This window comes from Nymphalis io, chromosome 15, assembly GCF_905147045.1.
Source record: "Nymphalis io chromosome 15, ilAglIoxx1.1, whole genome shotgun sequence".
NCBI classification, from domain to species: domain Eukaryota; kingdom Metazoa; phylum Arthropoda; class Insecta; order Lepidoptera; family Nymphalidae; genus Nymphalis; species Nymphalis io.
This window is the reverse complement of record NC_065902.1, coordinates 5,727,332-5,755,258: the sequence shown is the minus strand read 5'-3', so window position 1 is coordinate 5,755,258 and position 27,927 is coordinate 5,727,332. Positions and strand designations below refer to the sequence as shown.

The window sequence follows — 27,927 nt, the reverse complement described above, 5'->3', positions numbered from 1 at the left end:
GAGACCGTATAACATTACTTCTAACTTATAGCCGTAGTATTTTTATGCAGTTTTATTCCTTCTAGTCACTGGTTTTCACCTTAGCATTAAAAGTGCATATTTTTACGAGCGCGTTATATGTGTAAGTGAGCGCAATAAGAGATGTTAGAACAGTTATAAAGTTGAAGAGTACTACAACCTGCGCTATAAATCGCGTTAGGATTAAGCCCCTCAACTCATGTAAGCGTCATAATCTGGGTGATAAAAACAAAATCACAATTTATATTCTACATTTTCACGACAATTGTGTTCCGTTTTAGTTTTAAACCGTAATGAAATGGTTTTACTGTCACAGCACGTAAATTAGTGCAAGCTTTTCCTGCTTAATTAGGTAATGTAATACATACAACGGAACCAGCGGGGAGTAACGTTACGACGTATTTAGGCAGCGGGCAACAGGTGGCTCGGCTCGCTGAGCAGCCGGCGAGAATATTAAGGAAATCGAGCAATTTCGTGATGAATCATCTCAAATTTCTAAAGACGAAACAAGGTTGCTTTTCGCATACATCGAATTTTATTTTATTTATAAAAAAAAATGATTAAAATATGAAAAGCATATCAGGATCCAAATACCAACCCGTAATGAGTGGGTAAGACACGCTATTTACATACGCGCATTACCCTAGATAATTAATAATACAAAACATAAAAAAAGAGTTTGTAAAATTTATATTTAATAATTAAGATTTTAAATATAACAGTGGTCCAGATAGAAAGTAAATTGCAACTAATACAATTAAAATTAAAAGTGGAAACAATTATGAAAACGCATAATAAAAACAAAAATATGTAAGTACAGACTAGTGAACATAAACAAGCTACGTTTTTAATAAAAATCTCAAGAATACCATATAAAATCATTATACTAAGTACTATTCTCGAGAATACTTACTATACATGGCAAACTACTTGAGATTTCTCAATCGGTAATTAATATTCATTAACGATAGTAAGTTCTTAAGATTCTGTTCCGGCGTCAATAATGTAATTTAAAAATTTCAAATGAAATATTGTTTTAGTTTAAATACCATATACAAAAAATGTTTAATCAAATTTAAAATTCGTTCTTAACAAACAGCAATAAGTACATAGTATTGTTGTGTTCCACTTTGAGGATGAGTAAGTCAATGTAACTAAAGGCACATACTATTTGAGTATAATGAAACGGGAAAGTAATAACAATATACAAAATAATAGAATGTATATTTATACCTTAATACTTTTCCAATTCACCACCGTTATTTTCCCATTGTCATGGAACCTTCATCTCATCCGTTATTTTGGTTGCCATAGCAACATTTTTGTACAAAAACGGATGACTTTCCGAAATGAGCCGATCGGGTATTAAGTTCTGTTGTCACTCGAATGTGACGCCAGTAATGGTTACAGGCGGGCATGGCATGGCATGGCATGGCATGGCATGGCATTGCTTGGCATGGCTTGGCTTGGCTTGGCTTGGCTTGACTTGACTTGGCTTGACTTGACTTGGCTTGTCTCGTCTCGGCATATGGAAGGCGACATATCGCCTTCCATATGAATGAAGACGAGATAGCGTGGCATGACGTTTCAATATAGTCTGTTCCGATTTTGATTTTGTAATGTAACGTAAATGTACAATTATCTTTACATTACTATATATAATTTTCAATTATCGATGTCAATATGTTATTTATAATAACATAACTAATTTAATAGTCATTAGCAATTAATTAATTTTTCATAGCATTATTAATCGTATCAATTAATCATTGATATAATTATAATTGTTTTAAATATGACTATATTGTTATGATTTCCGTTATAATCGGATACTATATTTGGTATAGTCACCTTAAATAGTCAATACGCCCCCAGCTATTGACTATTATTTATGTATTAATAATTGCAATGGCTACTAAGTGATGAGTGGGTGGTAGGTACAGGTGGTCTGCAAACACTATTACTGTACCACTAAACAAACTTCACATTCAAAGAACATCACTTCTTTTGGTATTTCACAATGAAAACCAATATTTCCAGACGAATGTTTTAATTTTCTTTAATAAGTAAAAAAAATGACTAATTTCTTCTTCTACATAATTCGAATTGTGTCAAAACTGTATAACCGTAACCGTAACAGCCTGTGAATGTCCCACTGCTGGGCTAAAGGCCTCCTCTCCTCTTTTTGAGGAGAAGGTTTGGAGCTTATTCCACCACGCTGCTCCAATGCGGGTTGGTGGAATACACATGTGGCAGAATTTCAGTGAAATTAGACACATGCAGGTTTCCTCACGATGTTTTCCTTCACCGTAAAGCACGAGATGAATTATAATCACAAATTAAGCACATGAAAATTCAGTGGTGCTTGCCCGGGTTTGAACCCACGAACATCGGTTAAGATTCATATGTTCTTACCACTGGGTCGTCTCGGCTCAAAACTGTATATTATTTTATATTTTGATATTTTCCAAAAACCTATTTTTATATACGAGAACTTTTTACTTAACACTTTAACAGCCACTGTTTTTTTTTTTGAAATCATCTCAGATTCGCGGACGTGTCTGTGATTTTGGTGTATATTTTCTGTTGTTTTGATTTCCATTATATTCAATAGGCTCACATAGTGTTAGGGCCTTATGCACGCTCGTCTGGGTACCACTCATCAGATATTCTACCGCCAAACAGCAATAAGTGTTTGTTCCGGTTTGAAGGGTGAGCCAGTGTAACTACACGTACAATGCAGAACCAAGAGTTCACATTTATTTTTAATTGATCAATATAGTACTAGCAGATAATTCGAGTATCTGAAATATTTATGAAAAAACACTTTGTTATTTACCCTTTTGAAATGCAGTATGTAGTATATTTATGTAATAGATAGCACAGCCTGTGTTGCCCGCCTCTAATTGACAGGTGCACGCTGGATACAATATATTCGAACACTCTCAAAAAAGATATCACACATGAACAAAATTAATTGCTTTTTTGCTTTTAATTTTTTTAATGTATCATTTTTATCGGGTGTAGCTTTTAAAACAATTGTGTTTTTAAAAACCCACCTCGTGCTCAGCGTTGAATGAAATTTTACTCATATTATATTTGCTACATGTGCGTCGTGGAATATGCTCGAAACCTCAAGAGAGCAGATTAGGTGTTTTCCCATTAGTACGACATTTAAAGGCTTTTAATTAATTCTTACTATAGCTATGAAATCGATATTGCAAACATTTAACTTTATTTATTTATTTTTACTTAATAAAATTTATTTTTAAATAAAAAACAATATACATTTTAAAAAAAAAAATTTATAAGTTTATTATAGGTCGCAAATAGATTAAACAAGTACAAATTTATAACAGTAGTGCACCAATTTGTATCTTAAGAAATTTTTAATTACAATTGTATCTTAAGACATTTTTAATTTCATTTCGTATGAATACTTAACTAGTCATTAAAGCAATATTGGTGAACACCCAGCTCAGGTCGTAACTTTATTGTATTGTTCCACCTTTAATTATTTAAATCACAAAATAAAAGTTTAAGCTAAAAACGTGACCATAGTTTTGTTCGAAATCAAACTTCTCTGCCTCAATTAACAGCATTTACTTAGTGGTTGGACTTTGTACAAAAACGTCTAGGTAGGTTCAAATATTTTACCACTAAACAGCAATACTTCAGCGCTGTCGTATTTTGGTTTGAAGGGTGAGCCAGTTTAACCACAGGCATGAGGGACATGACATCTTAGTTGCTAAGGTTGGTGACGCATTAGTGATGCAAAGAATGGTGAAAAATTCTTGGTGGCTCATATGTCCTCCCTGCCACCGATGTTACAAAAAAGAGACATTTTCTAATAACAAAAACTGAGTATTGCTCATTTCATTTAATAAAATGGTAACGATGATTTGTTATTATTAAAATGATTGAATATTTCTAATAAATCTCACTAATGATGCAATGCTATTTTAGGTGTGGCTATGACAGAAACAGATAGTGTACAACTTGTATTTTACGTCTGCGGTAGACATCCCTTACTAATTGACAGCTACGCGATACAACCCTCGCCTTTATAAAACTACGGAGTTTCTAAGCGTATTTTTACAAAAGAGTAGTAGTAATCAGTAAGAAAATACATAAGTTACTTACTTTACTTGGTGATTTTTTTTCTATGGCCGACAAGCAGGTTTTTATATAGCTGTGTTTCGGTTAACAGATTAATAAACTGAGTAACTACATTTTGAAGAGACATAACATCTTAGTACCCATGATTGGCGGCTATTGATTCTGTAAAGAATGGTTGTATTTAACATCGCCAGTGCCGATTGAAGGCGGTAGCCACATACCAGTTGTACCCTGGGACCATCTGCCTACAAATCTTAATTTTAAAATATTTTGTTCAATTATTAATTATGACTCCGCGAGATGGAATCAGTTACATGTACGTCGTACCATTTATATAAGTAGGCCTTAACTTTCAAAAATAATTATTTTTTTATTTTCTGACAAAAACCCTTTCTACGGTTCGGTTTGATAAGATATAATATCGTAAATAAAATTTAAGGGACCTTTGAAAAAGGATATCTATGTCAACATGGATTTGAAAATTTGATAAGATAGAATTCGCTATCAATGAATATTGAAAAGGCTCTTTAATCGGACATTTTTGATTTACCTTTTAAGTTTTGTAAGAATAAGAATTGAATTTAGATTCTATTACATTATAATAGCAAACCTTTTATTCGTTTCAGCTAAATCACTATGAGACAAATACACAATAATAAACATAAATAAAGCCAGAAAAATATTAACTGTTTATTACCACGGAACGTATATAAGTATGTTCACATGTTCCCGCATAACTTCTAAACTACTATATATATAACAAACTCTTGCGCACTGCTTTGCTTGAATTAACTCAAGTCACGCACTATAATTGGGAGTAGGTAGTCGGGTTTTAGTTTTAAAAGATTATTTAAATAAAAGTATACGACCTGTAATTAATCTTATGTACATTTGAAGATAGAATGTAATTTATATTAGCTCTTAGGTGTGTCTTATTTCCTTTAACTTCCTACATGTGATACATAGAACTCCACATACAGGTTGTTAAACAATCTGCATCAACGAACGTGCATCTAACACTAAATTAAATATTTATAAGAGTACGCTAAACATTCATTTATTTAAATGCGCGTATAAAATACATGCGACTTATACTTGCTTCTAGTTGGTTTTCCATCTGAATTTATAATCAATTTTACGGCGGCATATATAATGCATAAAACGTTATTTTCAGCTCGGACCGCTTTAATAAAACATATGTGATGCAATTGAAATATGGACTCTGAATATGTTTTATTTGTTCTCATAAAATGTTAATAATAATTTGTCATAATAAAAATGACAGTCGGCTCTGATTCATTTAACAATACACACATGGAAACAAACTTTCCGCACATATTATGTGCGTGTTTCTGTACAACATTCGTGACGCAGGTCTCTTATCGGGCTCGACCCAACCGCCTGACCTGCATTTATCATTTCAAAGGCAAGCTGAACTTAACAGAATTATAGCGTAGCGTGAGTCACTCACTTTGTTAGCATAGTCAATAATAATAATCAACATTTATCAAATTACTCGATGAATCGGTTCAGTGCGTTATGGCAATGGAGAAGCGAAATTGATAAAGCAAGGAATAGGCTTTCAAGGCTGGCTTGCGTGTTGCGATGTGTTTGCATCAGTAATTTGTTTGTTGGCGGCAGCACAGGACTGCCTTCATTAATGGATCTCCGCCGTGCACGCAACGGGACATACCATTTAATGCCTAAAAACGATTGAAGCGTGGTTCTTTTAAATACTAAACATCCTGAATTAAACATAACTTAGTCTAGACGGATCTGATTAATTTAACAGTCTACTACGTAAGAAAGAGTATTTCAGATCTCGTTTGTGCTATTTTTCTCATCCGCTATCTCGCGTTTGAAGACTCAAAGATTTTCTTTAGCGTAATTTATGGTCCACTGACTGAGCTGTACCAGTTTGAAGATTCATTATAATAAATGAGTATTTTTTTTTTATTTACAATGTCCGATACTTGCTTAGAATTCTGAAAAGATGTTGGCAAAACGTGATATATAACAAGGCAAATATACAATCCCTTTGAGAAGTTTGGTTCATAGCGGAACGGTAATTGTAAAACGAATTATGAATTGAAGGCACAGTAGCGTCTTTGCTGATTTAAATAAAAATAGAAAAGTATAAAACTAACAACTAAATTGAAAATATACATCTATAGTAAATGAAATTATCTTTATCTTAATATACAACAATAATGATCAATACAATTAGAATAATAAAGCTAAGTAAATAGTTTTCTATGTATATGTAATAATAATAACAATAAAATACAACTGCCCTGCAGAAATGAATGAATTTATATAGGTATATTTAGGTATATATATATATATATATCTAAATCTATTCATCATCATCAAATTAAAAGTAATGGTGGTATAAAGAAAATTACCTGTATGTATGTGATTTTCAACATTAACTGAAAACATTACACTCATTTTGGGCAGTATAGACACATTTAATTTACGCAATTGCAACACTCACGAAAAAGTACATTGCAATCATAACATTTAGAATTTTGCACGTCACTCAAGCGGAAGTTTCCAGAATTATTCGTCCCAGTCTAGCGTTCAGACACTATCGACTACCTGATCTAACCGGCGTCAGAGTTTAACCAACCGCAACGTGAATAGTTTCGACTCATTGAAAGCTTTGTAGCTGTTACTATATAATACGAGAACGCGTAACAATATTTATTTTTAAAAAATATATATTTACAAAATGTTGTTTAGAGTTTTATTGATTAAACAATGTCGTGTCTTCTGTGTTTGAATGTTGAATCAACGATGGCAGAAAAAGAGCAATCAGAGTTTAAAAAACGTTACTAAGTAAGGCCGTTTATGCTAAAATATTTTATAAATGTCTTTTATTTCCAGGCAATAAAACAACATCGATGTTTTTGTTTGTACAATAGAACTAAAATAAATTTTGCGTTATTGCCAAGTTTTCGTAATATCTTTTGTTAGTCCGATAAGTCATGAATGTACAGAATGAAAGACAATTAAAAATTTCCTAACTAATATAACTTTCGAGTACAAAACTTGCGAACATATTCACAAATTGCTTGTTATTTGCACAAAAGGACTTCGAGTGTGGAAAAGAGCCCAGACAGCATATACTCCCCAGCTCTCAACCACCAGAACATAATAAACCGCAAAGAATACTCCTGATCCCAACTATTAAGATATTATATTTATATGAATAATTTTTAATACGTAGATATAAATTTTTGATACTCGTATTTTTTTTTTTATTGTGTACAGTAACAGTAACAGCCTGTTAATGTCCCACTGCTGGGCTAAGGCCTCCTCTCCCTTTTGAGGAGAAGGTTTGGAGCTTATTCCACCACGCTGCTCCAATGCGGGTTGGTAGAATGCACATGTGACAGAATTTCAATGAAATTAGACACATGCAGGTTTCCTCACGATGTTTTCCTTCACCGTTAAGCACGAGATGAATTATAAACACAAATTAAGCACATGAAAATTCAGTGGTGCTTGCCCGGGTTTGAACCCACGATCATCGGTTAAGATTCACGCGTTCTTACCACTAGGCCATCTCGGCTTTTTATTTGTATTATTTTTTTATTGTTTTTTTATTGTGTATTAAAACTTATTTAATTATAAAGACATTGATTGGGCAAGACATTTAAACGCACGAAAAAAAAAGAATTTCGACCAGGATAGACTCGACCTCTATACTACTGAAGATTAACAATTTTACTAAAATATGAATATTGTCATTCCTTACATCACCAATGCGCCACCAACCTTAGGAACTAAGATATCATGTTCCTTGTGCCTGTAGTTACACTGATTTACTCACCCTTCTAACCGAAACTTAACAATAGTAAGTAAGCTCTATTTGTTGGCAGAATGTGTGATGAGTAGGTGGTACCTACCCAGACGGACTTGTACGAAATCTACCGCCGTATTCTCTGAAGAATCGAAATATTTTGTAGGTTTTATTTCTTAGTCTAATAGTAGGTAGGTAGAGAAATAGACAGAAATCAACTACACACGACACTAATAATATTACACAAAAGGAAAAAAAACAACGTATTGAGTTTTTATTACTTGAAAAAATAATCAAAAGAATTTAGAATTGTAAGATGTAAATTTTAGTTTTTTGATACTTTTAAATTAAAATTTTAATACAATAATAAATTACCATTGTATTTTTTTTTATTAAATTGGAAAATAGATTTTATGTTTTTCATATTAATGATATATTAAACAAGTCAACAGATAAAACGAGTTTGTTCGATTTTTATTTGAAAATAATGAAATATCATAATGGTTCGTTTCAAAGCATAAATCTATATCATTTAGCAAAATGTTTTTTTTACAACAGGTAAGCTCGGTTAATTGGCAGTGCATAGCGTGTGCAGATAAACACGCGATATACAGTAGGCTACGAACCTGACACTTTGATAAAGAAATATAGCCCTTATACGATGATATTAAGAGTCAAAAACGAATATAGTTTTTCATCTTCGAATAAATCACAATATAAGCAATTCATGAGTGAGGTTTGTAATGGCTTACGGGTCAATTGCATACTAATAAAGCTTGACAGGATTAAAAAGGTGAATGTTTGTGTAAAGACGGAGTCACTTGGAGGAAATGGTGTCGTTAATTGACAGGAGCAAGTCTTGCATGTAAGATAGGAACAACAAATTTTAATGTACATGATCACTCTCTGACGAGGATTGTGAAATCGTGACGATTTATGTGAATTAAAAATTAGATCCTCAGTTATCGATGAAAGTAATAAACAAATTATGTTACATAAATATATTTCAATGAAATTCTACACGTGTAACATAATTTAATTATAATGGGGTGTATTTTTGTTTGTTGATGGTAAGTGGTACCGCCCATACCGACATAGGCCACTTAAGGAATATTAACTATTTTGCATCGCCATTGAACTACCTACCTTGGGGACTAACTGTTGTGTCCCTTGTATCTGAAGTTTTACTGGCTCTCTCACCCTTCCAACTGGAACACAGCAATACTAAGCATTGCTATTTGGCGGTTGAATATATGACGTAGTAAAAACTGTCAATGTTATAACAGATATTATATGAAAACTTTGTATGACAGATTTGTACGCCTACAAAATGTCGAGGACAGCATAATATATTGTTTACCTTTCAAAGTAGAAGCGACCACCAGGAGGAGTAACAATTTTCATATTTATTAATTGAGAGAAGTTCAAGATAATTTTAGTTAAATTTATTTGTAATGCAGTATTTTTTCACGATTATTTTTTATTGTAAAAAATAATAAAACAAATACAACCTTTAATTACGATAAATAAATTACTTAATTGTACTATTTATTTTAAATTATGTATAAGTATACATCTTTATCATAATAACGTGAAGTTTAGAGATACTTGTATAAAACGCTTGAGATTTTTTTTTATATATCTATTGTTTATATATCTCATATTTAAAAACATAGCATGGGGTTGAATATATTTATGCTCTTGGAATAATATTTTAAGCATTAAATAAGTAATAATGATTCATTAAATTTTGGTTATGTAAATTTAATGTTTATTTTAGCTTTACAATGAAAAATATAAAATTATTTATTTTTAAAATTTATAATCATAATAATATTTTGTAAATAAAAGGCAAACTAACAATTTAATTGGCAACACTGAACGTTGGCGTGTTGCAGAGATAAGCCGTAAGTGCATACCCAGCTTTGCGTTTGTCTGCATTTTATTTACTCAATTTACTGGCTATTTTTAAAGCAAAGGAATTTTTAATATTCATTGTTATGGAATAAGAATTTCTTTTCACCTTACCTTTTTAAACGTATTAAATCACAGCCATGCATTTAGCTGAATAAGAGAAAAAAAAATACCTTTGTCAATCTTAGGTCCGTATTTATTTATGTGAATGTATTATGTGTGCTAAACTTTCTATATGGACTGAACATCTATTTGACTCTTTTTTATTTAAATAAACGATATACATTTCTTACTTTAATTACAATAATAAATGGATTCTTTTATTTTGCTAACATTACTAAAATAAAACGTCTAAACCTTTACTAAGCTAAATGTTCTGATTTGTATTCATTCACCTTTAACATATAACCTAATTTATAATATTATGCTATAAGCATTTTCATGTATAGTTTAAATATTAAACTATTACAATTTCCAATGGACAGTTAGTCATAGTTTTTATTTTTGTAATTCCAAATTTTGACTGACGTAAGATTGAAATTTAATATCCCGTTTCGTATTTAACTTATGTTTATAGAAATAAATTGGATTGGACGAAACGAAGGATGTTTGCGAACGAGTGCGTGTGTGGGTGTGTAATGTATTAAATTATTACGTAATAAACATAATGGTATGAATTATATGCATTAATGTGCGTGATCGAATTATTACCTATATTGTTAAGAGCCTTTAATTATTAAACTATCAAGAATTTATCAATTATCATTCGCATGTGATTCCTGAAATTCCAGAGAACTGAATATGAGACAGCAATCGATGAACTTATGCCCCACTTCGCCTTCGTTATTATTCACGATCGTACGTACGTACTTTAATTGAGAATTACCAATAATCTCATAGTTGTAAGAGCAAAAGTTATCTAAGCGTACATTTAATTCAATCAATTAAACTGATGCCATTTAATATTTTTCATAGAGGTATTAGATTGTCGGCTACTTATTTGTTAAAAATTTTAGCGAAGAAATTTGTTATGTTAATTACATATTAAGAAGTTACTTTTTTAAAATTGTAATTCATATCTACTTTTAAAGATTTATCGGAATTAGTACGTACCTAGTATAATATGTAATATATAGTTTAATATTTATCAATTAACAATACCTACATCCTACATCGCATCTTAAACATTTTAATTTTACTTTTTGTTTATAGAATTGGCAGATTTCGTAGCGTTTGGATTATATTACATAATTTAGTCGTTTGAGTAAATGTTAGTTAAAAGTAAAATGTTAATCTTTTACAGCTTGAAACAATAAAAAAGTCGAATACATAAAGTTACACGTTGAGAGCACGTAACAATCAAAGTTTTATCCTTCAAATTCAAATCAAATTACTTTAATCCTATGAATACGTTTAATTCCTATTAACATGTCTCTACATTATGAAACGAAATACTTTGATGTATATTTAAAAGATCACCTCATTTACAACTAATTTTTATTCTGTGATATCCAGTCTGGTATTAATTCAACTACAACATTCTCCATCAACTGTCTTTGTATCTTTAAGATTGAGCTCTGCGATAATCATCATTTAGATTATGGAGTAAAAAGTTGATTGCATATAAAACTTCTACATTACAATACATATTTGTGCCAACTTTCAGGGTGATCAGTCAAACCATGTCAAAGTACACTAATTTCAAATGGAAACATCAACATCCATAATTATAAACTTATATTTTTTTATAAATTCCAGTAATATAAAAACAAAAACCATTTCTCTCTCTGTTTTCAATACATAATGATTCATTTCGTCTTATATAGAAGCGAGTATATAAAAACCTCAGCTCTTATATTCTTGCGATATAACTTTGACCTCAGCGTCTCCAGTCAGAAATAAAAGGAAATTTAAAACTTTCATTTTATCCCAGTTCCCAAGTTTTAAGTCTCAACACTGGTTAGAGAATTTCAAGTTGGACAGACTATCTGAAGCTACGATAGGATATCCTGAGGAACCTATTCACATGTCTCGTGGAAATAATATATGGAGCAGTAAGGCGAAATCTTTTTCCCTCCCTAAATGTCCCATTGTAGTGGAACTCGGAACGCATACATAAATAAGAGAAAATAACTCGAGCGTCGATTACTCAGCGCGGTGTAAAGTTGTATGGACAATGTCACTAGATTTACGTCATTGTACAATATTGTGACTATTCAGACATTTTATATATTATAACGTTTGTAAAAGATAAAGATTTAGAGTGGTTTTGTGTTATTCATACTATATTACTAATATAAAAAAACGGAAGATTTTGTTTTTTTATTTGAAAGCGTTAATGTTAACTACCATCCCGATTTGAAATTGTTTTGCGTTGGATTGCCCAGTTAATGAGAATTACTCCTAGCCACACAAGATACCTTGAACATATTTGATTGAGAATTTCGAATATGATGTACGATATTCTACACCAGTTTCAAACATGTTACTTATTTAAAAGTTAGTTAAAAATCGATTAAAAAGTTTGTCCTTAACAAACAATCAAACCAACAAAATGACAAAAACGTTTGTTAGTAAACCGTGGTTAAACGGGAAAATTTAATTAAATAGCTTATACATTTTTCAAATGTAGAATTAAACGCACTTAGTGTGATAAAATATGTTTTACTTTTAACTTCTCGTTTTAAATACTCCATTGTGTGTCGGGGACGGTAAATCTTCAAAGTTAAATACGGCAATTATTCAGGGAAGGCACAAGTTACATTGTACGTGCCCGACAGTATGGCCGCTCCACAAACGCTTAGTAAATATGAAGATTCATGCTATGTCATCTAACCCAAATATTTTAATATATATACAATATCGTAGCTGCGTTTGAGATGATATCTTGACGTTATACGTTTGAATAAACTTGACAAGTGATTTACTCTTTTTTGATTACTAGTTTCCGCCCGCGGCTTCATCCATTTATTAGGTTACGTTTAGTTTAGTTACGCTATGTCTTTCTATGTAACCATGGGAACGTATATGCAAAATTTCATGATGATCGGTTGAGTAGTTAAGACGTGTCATAACATACATAAAACTCACTTTTGCATTTATAATAAATAGTAAGCATTATTTATTATTCTATTTCGAATGTAGCAGCAGCATCAAAAGTTTTCTGCATTGTAAAAAATATAGTATAAGTTTTTACATTTAATATTTTATTAAATTACTAGTTTTAAAGTACTTTTAAGGGCATACTTGGATGACGTATATTTTGATTTTATTTTTAAATTCTTAAGTTTATTTGATTAGTTTAGTCTGCATTAATCTGAAATAGTGACAAAGTTATTTTACTATTACTTGGCTTAACATTTTCTGGGATGAAGGTATTCTTTAATATATTATCTGTATTTTACTACCTTTAACTAAGTTTTACTTAATGGACGCTTAAATATATAAAATTGACATTTTAACATTTTTTGAAAAATATTTTATTTACAAGCAAAATCTATTGCAATTAAATTAAATGTATAGATTAACCAAACATAACCAGGAAGGAAATATATACTATAATACTTTCAGACCTCATTTCTGTATTTGCAAAATAACAATTCAACGCAAAATAATCTCGATATAAATTCGTCAGTAGTAATTGATGAAAATCGATATCAAACCGCAGTTGCCTCCCTCACAATATTATGCGGTGTAATTCGAAAAGATTTCTCAACAGAATTGGATAGTTCCTTTGATCGGTTGACGAGATAAAAACTCCGTAACCAGAGACATTACAGAGTCTATTAAAGGCGAACGAGTACTTTTCAAAATTGCCTTATAAAAGCCGCACTTTTTTATTCGTTTATTCTTATTACTTTCGATAACATAATTGACATTACTTTTATATCTTTATTGAATACTGCAGTATTGAATTTCAACATAGGTATTTATATTTATAATATTTTTTATAATTGTTAAATCATATACATAACCTTTCATAATATGGAATCGAGATTTATAACTGTTATTTTTTATCACATTATTTCATTAATTAAATATAAAAATATAATTAATCTATAAAAATATATTTTTTAAATTTATTTCGTGTGAAATTCATATTATCAAAGTCAGTCACATTGTTAGATGTTCCTAAACTATCTCTATGCCAATATTGGTCTCGGATAATTCAAAAAAGCTCTGATCCCACCTAAGAGATGTTTATCGCATTAATATAATACGGCATTAAGATTACAATGGTGCGGTTCAAGAGAGGTCCAATATAAGGCGCTCAGAGGCAAGCTTGCTTTGTTGTGAAAATAACTTTATTCTGAGACCATGGTACATGGGATTCAATAAGCCATTGGCCCTTACAGACTTTATACTTTTGTCATTCATATCCTTTGTCCAAATAATGCAATTCTATACGTTTTCGAGTATAAGATTTTGTTTGCTATCCATTGTTGGAAAGCCTATTGTATTTCATATGAGAGTAACTATTGCATTACATTGATAAAGATAATTACTTCAAAGTGGAGATTGTATGTATCAATTGAAATAAAAAATTGTTTGTAGATGGTGTCTATCCTTTACACGAACTACCTGTCCTACTAAGCCTTAAATAAATAGCGCAAACCTAATACATTTAAATTAATAATTTAATTTATATAATATATATATATATATATATATATATATATATATATATATATATAGTGATATATATATATATTATACTCATAAATGATATGAGTAATTATGTATATATATATATATATATATATATATATATATATACATTTATGTATACCTATATTATAATAATTAAACACGACTGTACTGTGTATGTAGTATTAATTGTATCAATCAGTTTATTTTAGCAGTATGTGTATAAATAGATTCAAATTTAAAATCTTGAATCAAAATGAGATCTGGATTTATTTTTTAATTTAACTAAAAATATTGCATCAAATTTAAAGAATAAGCAACTATAGAGACGCGGTTGCCCAGTGGATAGAAGACGTGGAATTTAATTGAAGATTCGGAACATACATGAATGTATCGGGTGGAATTCTGTCACATTCATCCACCAACGCTAAAGCAGTATTTTTATAACTCCTAATTGTAAGACTTAAGCTATGAGCAACACGTTACAGTAGCTTCAAACACGAACATCTAAGAAATCCTAATAATTTGATTTATAGCTTCATTTTCTTCCTTTATTTTTTTAATATTATCTATATTTAGAAAGAGAATACACTACGCTTAAAAATAAAGAAAAGTTTTAAAGTTCTTTGAAGGTTCTAGGATCTACGTTTTACCTTGAAATGCAAATGATATGAGTAATTATTAAAGTAACTTTTATGAAATACTGCCGTGAATAAGTACTTCTTACAACGGAACTTTGATGCACTTTTTTATGTAGGCAGTCAATCACATTTGATTAATTGCTTACTTACCGTCCATGCTTCATTTCCATCGCTTATAAACATTCGCACTGCAATATAAACCACCCTCTTTACAATGCGCCGTCTACTGATGATGAACCTCAAATATTATATCCCTTCTGTCTAATTAATTTATAAGTATGTGTTGCCTAACCAGACGACCCTGGATAACAGCTTGTCCTGGCTTATATACCCGACCAGAGGATCGTATTAATATATACACGTTTCATTGATAACATACCTCAGTTTATTATTTAACCTGATGTTTTTAAAGATAATAAACACAAGCATTATAGTAGAAATAAAAATAATAAAATAATTCTAAAACTCTCAACCAAGCGGTTAAAATTCGAACATAATGTATGAAATTGTTAAGTCTTAACTAATCATTTCCTAATAATCAAACAATGTTATTTGAGTACAATAATATAATTAATAATAATAGTCCTCCAGACCGATTTTGGCCAATCTTAAGAGAGATTAGCCAACTGCGCAGGAGATATTATAGTGCACAAGTGTGTGCGCAAACACAGGTGCACTCTCTATTCCCTAATTCTCATAATACGATGGAATGGCAATCTGACGTGACCAGAAAGAGTTCAGGCGCAGGTCCAAAGGTGCTTTCCGAGGCACGTTAGTGTACACGCTACCAACTTCTAGACTCCGGGCTGCTATTTAGAAATTTCGACAGAAAAACTCAATAACTTTTTATTGGCCCGACCTAGGATTTAAACCTCCTAGTCTAGGACCTCCGAATCTGCGGCGCATATAACCACTAGACCAACGAGGCAGTAAATAATACAATTAGAGGATTTGGAAATCAGCATCTATACCACCAAGGCAATGCAAAACAAATTTAATTAACCTACTCAATTATTAAAATAGATTCTTAAATAGAAATATACATAAACAATATTACATACACAGCGATCCAATCAATGTCATTTGAAAAGGATCTAATATTACAAATAAGCTATTTGTAAATGCTTATTGTTCTTGCATTGGACATATATGGCACAATGGTACAAACAAAACTACATTGCCTTAGATTGCAGATAAGGTATAGTTTAAAGTTCTCTTTAATTTATTCGATACTACACGATATTTACTGTATATTTAATATAGGAAAGCAGAAGGGCAATTGGTTCACCTGATGACAATTGGTGGCCTTTCCTTATATCATCGAAGAACCAACTACTCTCCAGCCCGTAATGCCTACCCAGACGGGTTGGCACAGAAAACCCTACTACGAAGTAATAATTCATTAGTATATTGAAGTATGCACTACCGAAGAGTGTGTTGGGCAAAATATTTTCTCTTGAGGAGCAATCCGCCAAGTCATGAGCATAGCACGACATGAGAGGAGGTAGGTGGTGGCTCCTCCGATTGGATTGGACCTTCACAGAGATTTTAATAGATAAAAAATATCACATAACACTCCTCCCAGGGCTCGGATCTCAAAAAAATAAAATAAAAGGATTGTTGGCCTCGTTTCTACTTCTGCCCGCGGCTGCAACTGCGTGTGATGGGGCAGGCATTAGGTACTCTATGTTTTTTGCTTAACCATGACAACATACATATATGCAAAATTTCATGATGATTGATTAAGTAGTTAGGTCGTGAAATCGTAACAAACAAACTCATTCACATTTATAATATTAGATAGGATTCCAATGTCTTTTAAATTTAAAAATCTAATATTTTAATTTAATTTATATTGTCCAAAAACTATACTAAAATATTATAAATTTTAACTACTGAAATACCAATAGATGGAATTGCTGCTTAAAATTAAAACACGTAAAATGGTATCACGCTAGGTATGAATCGAATTTATTACTTCATAAGTCATGAGGGTTAAGTAATAATCGTTGACAATGGGCAATAAAGGCTTTATAGGCCGTAAACTTCGATCTTGTGGTACGTCGTAATCCCGGAGTCAACTGCACACCTTAGAATATTAAGAAAATTGTTTAATCTATAAATACATATATGTATTTGTATTATGGGTTAAAGTACCTTGTCTAGTATGTCTGTATGTATGTGCAAATAAACTGGACAAGAAACTGCTATCTAGATTTTGATTCTGTTTTAAGCAGTTGCATAAAATTAATGAATATCTTGCTCAAAACAATTAATGTCATTAATATTTGACAAGTAAAAAAAAAATACACCTGAGAGTTTCCATGGCGTACGCTGTCTAAATTGAAAAGTATACATGTAAATAAATAATGTATATATGTGGAAATTATTCCGCACACAAGGTTTTAAAGAAAGTTCATTACGCTATGTCTATTTACTTCAACTTTAAGGTTATCCGTGCAAAGCCAAGGCTAGTTGTTAGTAATGTATGTATTTATTGAATATTATATATTTATGATATATTGTATAGGTTGCATTTTTTAAGGTTTTATGTAAATTGTTATTTTTTTAATTTATTTTAAGCGATTACTTAATATAACGATTATTATATTATACAGTATCAAACTTTAAAAATAAAAATAATTACTAGGTATTTTATCATTATTTAGAAAATTCTAAAACAAAGATTTAAACGTAACGAAACTTCTATATATCACAATATTTCAGACAGATAATTAATTATATAACTTTATAGTCCCACAGATAATAAAGACATAAAGCAAATAATTTAACGGCTTGTGCCGTTAGTTTTAGTATGCGTTAAAATCAGCCCGACACTTATAAGGAAATTCACTTTCCAATATTGCAGTCATAAACTTCATGGAATTGATTATTATGATATGCAAATATATTTAAAACTGCTTTTACTATAATTATGTTGTACAGCGTTATTCAAAGTAAAGCGTTTCATTTATATCTTTGAAATATAATATAATAATCAAATTCACAAAAGCTATCGCAAGCATTATCTCACAAAAAAAAACAAATAGATATGAAGTAAAAATTAAAAAAAAACGTATAATTTTGTAGATAAAATAAATATTACAGTTATCTTATTATTATAATAATTTACATATAATATCAACGAAGTATTATAATAAATAGTACTGCGCTACGCACATAAGCGATTAGAGAGCAGCGACGGAAAGAGAGTAAGTATGTCGATTGTCGGCATAAGTGAGCGTCATGCTGTTTGCCGTCACGGCGTACGAGTTGGTCTTACCCCCGAGGTGCGCCAATAAATCTTTCACATCAAAACAACGAAGCTAAAAATAAAAAATAAACATGCGCTAATGATGCGCACAAGCTTTACACTTAACACAATACGTATGTAAATACGTATTTACATCAATAAAAGTTCGTAAATTAGGCAAATTATTAAAAAAAAACCGCTTATCGTTAACTTAATCTAATTACTTTTTGTCAATAACAACTTACTTTATAAATTACTTTGTATTAAATATCATAAATTAAATATATCCCTAAAGTCCACATTTAAAGTAATTATGACATTCATATGAAACAGATAAAAAAAAGCGAATCTTAACACTTTTATATATATTAAATATGACATGTATGATGAGTCGAACGACTACAAAATCGTACAAAAGCAATATTTTTTTTTTTTAAATATTTAAAAAAAAATTCAAGCGAGTGTTTTAAATAGCTGAGTTAATTTTATTAATACTTAAAACGATAGATTTTATAAATACATAATACATAAACAATAATGATAGGCTATAAAAATCTAGAATTTTTGAAAAGCCGGTCTCTTTTCGGTTTGATCAATTATATTAACATGTTATTTGAATATATTTATTGGTAACGCTATAACTAATAGTAGTTTATGGTTGAAGAGTTTTTTATTAATTAACTATTCAGATTCATATTTTTCGTCACCGCGGCCATCTTTTATGTACATGGAATATGTTAGAATGAGAATATATGTATTGGAATGTAGTATGACAGGTTGTAAGTATATAAAGTTATATAATAACAATAAATTAAAAAATTGCGCATCTTCCCGATTCTTATATTTTATTTTTGGCTTCGTTATCATAATGTGTAACATCAAATCTATTGGCGTAAAACCGACTCGTATGCCGTGACGGCCAACAGCATGACGCTTTATTAATTATTATTACAATCTTAGAACTATTTCCTCTTATACTACGGAGTGGAAATTTTATTACATTACATTTTCATGGTAGAAATGACTCCAGACGAAGGAACTCTTTAACGGTTAATAGCATTGACAAGAAATTTTGTATATAAAAAATTTGTATTTTTTTAACATTTTTCTTTAAATTGGACGATTTTTTTATAACAATAATTATGCGATTACAAGCTGCAAACTTCTGTACTAGTGTGTGATTCTGGTTACCCCTTTCATCCACCAATACAAACAAAAGTTACTAATAATATATATTAAAATACATTTTATAAATATCTTAAATTACCTGTCATTTAAGGATTCCTATGTGTATACGTGTCTGCGTGTGTGTACAATATATAACAATCATTTTACTTTTAAGTGAGTTACGTGGTTGAAATTAAGAACCTAAAGATCAATTTGTCCTTAGTTAAACAAAGCTATCCAAATATGTAAAATAGATCTGTTTATAGAAATTTATATAAACAGTTTGTTTAGGACGGGATCGTTGAACAACAGCAATGAAGTACATACAGCTAGAGGCATTCACAGTACGAAAGGAAAGGGAGTCGTTTATCTTAAGTTTGATCCATAAAACCGGGCATATATTACGATACGACACACGCATAGACGATATATATAACGTTTCTAAATATAAAGAATTAGGTAGGAAATTTAGTAGTCAAAGTACTCGGAGTACATTCTTGTTATTATATATTATGTTTCATAAAACTGTATACTTACAAAAATAAATTGATTCCAATATATATTTTACATCAAAGGATTATAACCAATTGTAAAACAAATAGCACAATAAAAAAAACAATAGTACAACGGACATATCACATAACATCTTAATCCCCAAGGTTGGTGGCGCATTGGCGATGTAAGGGATGGTTATTGTTCTTTATAATACCAATGTATTTTTGTTTTGGCCCAATTGTGATTCTGTCTACGTATTTTTAAAATATATATATATATATATCGATGTTCAATGATAACTTAAATAGCCTTTTAAAAGCGAGATTGAAACGATATCGTTTATAAGTTGTACGTTTTTATATTTCATCAGTAACGCTGTCACACCTGCCTTCAACGAGCTGCCACACTCGGCGTGTTTATTCTAAACAGCGGTGGGACGTTCTCCTATCAAAACATTATTGTTTTGACTGCGACCACTCTGGACGTTAGCTGGGTTATTATGTAAACTTTAATATACGCTAGCCTGAACAGGATTCCATAACAAAGAGTAATTATACGCCTGGGGAAGTAAGCTTACATAAACTTCTCTAATGTATACATAATTTTACTGTTTATCTTTATCACATTAATTTATTTTAAATATTTCGTGCTAATATACCTCAACTTCTTTAACATAAGTAATATAATGAAAAAAAAAAAACGAAAAACATTACAAGAAAATTTTAACTGTTTATACTGATTTTTGATATATAAACGTGGTAAATTTTCGTGTATTGAAAAGAAATATAAGATTTTTTTTCACATGACTGGAATTATTACCACTTAAATATTAATATGCATTTAACCTACGTCACAATTTATAACGTAATGATAATTTTAAAGACATTTTGGACCGTTTCTATTATTATAACTATAAAGTGTAAATCATCAACATTTACACACTAAATATCACACCATTTAAGATACTTCAAGGCGTGACACTTTCCCAAGCCCCCATTGATATTGGTCCCTTATTGACCGATGGCTGGAATGTTACCTAGTCGGTTTCACTCGAAGGTTACAATGACTTGAGATTAAATATTTACATCGATTTTTATGGAGTGTTAGATTCTGTCGGTAAACTATTACATGTAGCGGCTTCATCGCACCGTATATTAAAAATCTACATATATGTTTAAGATGTGTTTAATATTGAAGTATTATTATGTACTCTCTTATTTATCATATCCTTATATCATTCTAATAAATGGATTCATTATTAGAATCGGCTACTTATATCACATTTTAAAAACCGTACATTTTGTTAGGTTATTCAAACAGTCACTTTGAATTAGGGCCGACTTTTTTTATCTGTATAACTAATTTGAAAAGTTTCATTATACTGATAAATAATAATAGAGGGGCGATTGAAAACTCGGTGTACATTTATTTTATTTTTAAACATTAAACGTTATTTTTTTTAACAATTTTATTAATATTGTTTGTACGAAATTCGTAATCATTTTTAACAAATACAACGAATGAAACTATCATAAAGTTAAGACAAACATTTGTTTGTATTTTGGAAATGGCATTCTAATGTAAAAATTTTAATAAAATAATAGACAATTTGTCCAATAATGAAAGAGAGAAAACAGTTTTTATTTTTTATTAAAAATGAAAAATAAACTGAGTTACGGTTGACCCCAGATATTGTATCGAGTTTATCATCTCTTCCATTGTAATAAGATGTAAAATTCTCCAGCATCCAGTACATATATCATTCTCCAAGGATCGTAAAGATTCGCTTACCTGCTTGTTTGTTGTGCGTCGAGAAGGGGCCGAGGCAACCATTTTTTCCATTCAATTTTATGTGTGGGAATTTTAATATGGACCCAAATCGGCACGTTCTTCTATTCACAGATGTGCCACGTTTGGTGCCGATTTGCAAAACACATGTTGTTCAGTTGGAAGGCATTGGTATTTTTATGAGATATTTTCTATGATTACCACTCTCAAATACTTAGTCGATGCTTATGTAAGTAGAAATGCGTATCTTTGTATTTTAAAATATTTAATAATGTTATAGTTTCAACATTAATGTTCTCACAGAGTGCCATCATTAGTTATTAAACTTAATTTAAAATGCAGCTGTATGTTTTCAATTACGTCTGTATGATTGATGCATCTAGTTCCTTTCCACATACGGACAAATTTATCGCTGCCATCAATAGCTGGACAACTATTAATTTTATCAGAGAGCGTAGGCCCGCCGCGTCAATATAATAATGCGAAGTCATTGGATCTGCTCATATGGCCCCCGGCGGTTACCCCTCAGCAACTTTGATCGTTTAAATAAATATCGTTTCTTAGAAATCTTTCTTGCGGTAGCTGATTGATTTTTTTTCGATACCACGTAACTATGTTTAGAGATATTACTGTCACTGGGTGATTTACTTAGTTTTTTGTTAATTTGAAAATATTTTTTTCATGTATACCTTAAGGCGGTTTCAAAACATTGGGACATTAAATTTAATTTCCATTCATAATAGACTAATAAGAAGTAACTAATGTTTGAATCAGCTGGAGATCCAGCAAGAAATCCAACGGGCGGCGCTCAGCGGGGCGCCTCAACAATAGCAACCAAATTAAAAGGAACCGTAAGCGTTTCGACTTGAGCCTCGCTAAATTTATTACTTCAAGTTTTTATTCTTTGTTTCCTTCGCTAATGAGATTCGAATGCTGCCACTGTTATTCGAGATGTTGGAAAAAGATTAAAAATCGTATCGAAACATTATTGGACTTTTGTAATTTAACTGCGTATTTCGCTTCGTATTCTTTTAAAACAAAATCAAAGATTATCCAACGTAGAGTATTTTGCAGCATATAATTCAGACGAACACATTTTTTAAAATGATTTGTGCCGGTGAGATGATTATACAGGATTGCAAGCAAATAGGCGCTTCATTTATCTTGTAAAAACTATATGAAATTCTATCGCTTTGAAATAAAGTTCGTATTAAATTGTAGGTATAAGGCTTCGCGGGTGGTCTAAGACGAGCTAACTGTTGAAGTAAAACAGGAACAAGAATGCAAATTTTACTTGTATTTTGAAACGAAGTATGCTGCAAAAACCATTAATTAGTTCGCATAAAAAATTATATAGCCTCCAATACAATTTAATTTGATTTATTTTGTTATAACAGATACTTTAATTAAAGCAAAGGACAATTATTTTATAAATTAAAGTATATAATTATGGGACATGATAATGTTAGGGTTGAGATTTTGTACACGAAAATCTGATTGTGAACTTTTATTGTTTTAACGAATAATAGTTGATTTATTTTGATTTATCATTAGTGCATTGTGCATGACAAAGCGGCAACTGTACAAACTATTGATGAAAAGAAAAAAAAAGAAAATGGTGTGGAACGAATGATGCAATACGAATTAAGTGCGACAAACTAGATCCATTGAATAAAGCGCCGCTCTTTTGAGAGCCTGACGAAGCTAAGTAGGAACAAAGGGGACAATAGTGAAAGAGCGGAGTATCGAAGCGTGGCGATCCAGTGCCGGCTTCCGTTAACGTGGGAACGCCTTTTTATTACCGATAATATTTTCCATGATATCTTAGCACCCTCACTACTTATTACACCCTATTTACACCCTAAAAGTATTAATTACATCTACTCTTTATAACGTTAACTTAATCTCAATTTAGAAAACAATAAATAATGTGTTATATAAGACCCGAACGAAACTACAAATGTCTCTCAATATCTAGGAAAGGTATGAAGTTTGATTGGTTTCGATGGGAAATAAACTTAACCCTTTCTAACCCAATTTGTTTAATCGAATTTAAACTACAATTATGTTCTGAGTACAGGAAACGTCTCCCAAACTTTCAAACAGAACACATTTAATCAAACCCTTGTAAAGCCGACTAGATTCCCCAAATTCGATAGATCCAATATCAATAAGACTTGTGAGAGAACACCGCTACATCTCCGCATTTCTAAACAATAGTTCATCAACTACCTCGGGTCCGACACGTCATTTCACGGCCCATCGGCTTCTGGTCTATTTAGCACTTCAATTTTCTTGACGGAACGCCAACATACTAGAAAGTGATATTCAATTTTCAATCAACGGCTCTGATATTTTATATCTTTTGTATTCTATAAGAACTTTATTAAAAGCATTCAATGAATTTATACACAAGCTATTGTTGTGTATTTTTGTAAGAAATTGAACAAAAAACACATTTATCATGACAATCTAATTTAAAATATGTTTCAAAGCAACTCGAGGGTTTTTTCGTCATTGATTACAGTTACGTTACATTAGATAAAAGTATCTGACAGAACTAACACGTAAGGAGATCTCTTGCCAAATACTTACCAACCCCAAGGCGGAAGCTCCAGTAGAACGGGGAAAGCATGATTTATTGGACAAACTTGTGCCATTACTCATCTCACCATTCGTTACTCCAATAAAAAGAACGTCTTCCGATAATTTATTAGAAGCAGTATGGAATTTTATTACGGCTGTCTATTTTAGAGTGCTCGCCGCCGTCGTTATTAAATCATAAATAACTAAAATTATTTAAGACAGGCATCAAAATGTAGTTACCTTTTTACAACTCATGAGCAAATCTTTCAAATTTTTCAACGGTTTCGCTCTTGAAATAGACATAGCTATATAATACTTTATTATAACATATTCTTTTAATTCGGATTTACAACACATTTTTCTGAAGCAATAACAAAACATATAGCAAAGTTCGATTCCAAAGATAATTCGTCTTTGTTTAAAAATTATAAATTAAACAGAGACATTCAGCGATAAAAAACATTAAAATTCTTAGTTCCTCGACTACAGTTGAAAGTTAAAACATAAACAGATAATAAAACAAGTGAAAGAGAAGACGTATGTGATAATAAACAGCAATAAAAAGAAACCATAAACAAATCTAATTTATAACGTAACGTAACGAAAGACCCAAATAAAGGGATTCAAGGAAATGATGTCAAGATTTTCAACAATTGAAACAAAAAATAACTACTTAAACTACTTATAAGTATAAATTAGTTACTTTTACATACCTCTGTATTTTTGACCTCCAGCTGATAGTTCTGACGTGAGAATTTGCGCAAATAGGCAAAAACTTTTAAAGTTTAACTTTATCTTGCTAAACTTCTATAAAGAAGCGTTATCAAATCCAATTGGTTCAACGCGGCACATAAATCACGGTAATTCCCTTTGATAAGACAGTTTACGTCACTTACGCTGATACGACCACCAAAAAAAACTTTTTAAAACTTACACTTCACCCGAAAGTACAATAACTTAACGCACGCACTAAAAAAAAGTTTTAAAATCGAATGAAACACTACATTCACGTTAAAATCCTTTAAAAGTTAATATAAAACACTGCACAAGAATATTATTAGCGGGATAGCGTGTAACACATGTATCAGGGAGACCGGTTCGTACGAGTAACTGAGAGCGCAGACCGTCACGATTCGACGTTTGTCCTCCACAGTCGCGCGAGGCGCTCTGCCTGCATCGGAGAAACCCGTGGCGGGCGAGGGGGTACGGATAGACGAAAATGGCTTCACAAGTTAATTTTTTTCTCTTTCCTCCTTTAATATTCCGCATATGCCGTGCGCGGCCGACGGTGCACGCGCATGCGCCCCAACCCCAACAACCATGTAGGGGTTGTAGTAACGCGATGCACTCGCACTTTACATAACTTATTGGGCCGTTTATTGAAGCCACTGTTTAATACCCTTTCCATGTCGGCTTTGTGCATAGCTTCCTCCGCGTTCATACAAAGCGAGTTAGAATATTAATCAGTGTTATAAATACTTTAATCTACCTAAAACGGGATACGTTCCATTAATCTCAATGTCTGTTCACTTGGGCTAACATACATGGAAACCACTAGTATTAACTTTATCTATTAAAACTTTACCAAAGTTTTTAATCAATTTAACAATAACTTTTAAAAAGAAGGTTTTAAATAAATAATTTTAAAAAAATGTAATAGTATATTTAAGAGACCTAAAGACTTTTTTTATAATCTTATAAAATAATTTAGTTTTTCATTGAATGAAATATTTAGTGGATGGTAGCCCCACATGTTCTTTTATCGAGATAATTAAATGTAATAAAATAACTTAAAAAAGGGTAAAAGTACAAAAATTATGACAGCCTGTGAAATACCTATTGTTCAGTTAAGATCTCCTGTTCTCTTAGAATAAAACTCTTACAGCTTATTTTACCACGCTGCTCCTGGTGATTCCTGTGCAAGATTTCATGCTAATTTCTTTACGATGTTTTTCTTTACTGTCGGAAAAAATAATGAATGAAATATGCAAAATTAAGCAGATAAAAATTCAATTGTGCCCGTGTTTGAACCCGCTATCTTCGGCTTGGAGTCGATGTGCTATACAACTGCTCCATCTCGGATATAATAACTTTTCAAAGGTTAGCTTACAGTTTAATAGGCATGATGACAGTATTAAAGAATTAAAAAATAAATGATTTTAGAGAAGAAATTATTTTAAAAGGATTCTAAAAAATGATTCCATTTTAATATACTAATTGAGATTAATAAGATTTTTAATAAAATAAAAGTATAAAATTCTGCAATCGGCCACTTTATTTGAAACACCAATCAGAGCAAATGACGTCACGGCTCTGTATCTATAACAGTTTCTTTTAAACAGTTGTCGTTTCGAAATTATTTTCCATCATTTAATAAAGTCATTGATTATTCGCGTTTTTGTGAAGAAAATAAAACACCCAAGATCTATCAATGATGGAACAAGGTTTTGTTAAGTTTCTTTCATCAAATAAAGACTTTTGCTCATCTGAATTTCGAAATGTGAAAACTTCCTTAACTTACAAGGACACACTTTTATTTATCTTTAGTGCTATCATAGGTTTTTTCTGTTAGCTATAAAGTATTACTCGCATATGAACAGCCCTAATATTTTTACCGGTAAGAACTTTTAAGACAAGCATTTAGCTCCTTTTTTTCATTTAGCTCCACTATTACTGAATTTGTGAATTTACATATTTATTAATACTTCTATAAATCTAAATATATCATAAATATATAATAAATCTTTATGAATCTCTGCCTCAATTTGCAATTTCTTCAAAATTTTCTGTAACCATACTTTCTTTTAATTGTTTTTCACATTCTTAAAGAACTATCATCTTTCGCTGCTTACTTATATATGGTCGTTCTGCTTCTGTAGATTGTTCTTCAATCTGGTTGGCATTCGAATGTATTATTACACAGAAGTACCGCACACCACTTGTAAACTTTGGAATTCATTATTAACCTTAGGAAATACGCAATATTTTCTGCCTTTCTTCGTTGAGTATAGACATAATACAACATTTACTGTCGTTTATTGAGGCGTGACGTCACGTGCACCGCCGTGACACTTGCGGGTTTTTTCGAGCGAAATTCAAAATAGACAAATGAAAATGCAATTATTTGCGTAAACAGTTAATTTATTACTGAAATAAAACTATTTTCAGTAATATAAAATAGTAGACGTGTACCTACATTAGAGAAGGTTATTTCAAAATCAGTCATCATGCCTATTGAATAAATGTTTTTTTATATTATTTCCTATCTCAATGTTATTACATTTATTTTATTACAAGATTTCCTTTTGAATTTTTTTTTTTTTGCATTTTCAGTAAATTGTTCCACTGTTGCTCGATAGGAAGTCGCTCTCAATTTGCATTTACCTAGTTCCCATGTGAGCTGTCAATCGTTCGAACTCACCATTCCGCTTTGCTTGATTTTTTTTTCCGCCAATATTTCAATTCTTTTTGATTTTACTTCGTTTATGAAA

General features: G+C 31.0%; 1 protein-coding gene across 1 annotated transcript in view; it reads right to left on the bottom strand.

Annotated features, from left to right (window-relative positions):
* LOC126774005 (uncharacterized) overlaps positions 1 to 25,580 on the bottom strand; it is a 111,832-nt gene extending 86,252 nt beyond the window's left edge. The window contains exon 1 of the transcript XR_007669782.1: positions 25,150 to 25,580. The gene's annotated coding sequence lies outside the window, so the exon portion shown is untranslated. The remainder of the gene's footprint in view (positions 1 to 25,149) is intronic.
* Between the last annotated feature and the right edge of the window lie 2,347 nt (positions 25,581 to 27,927).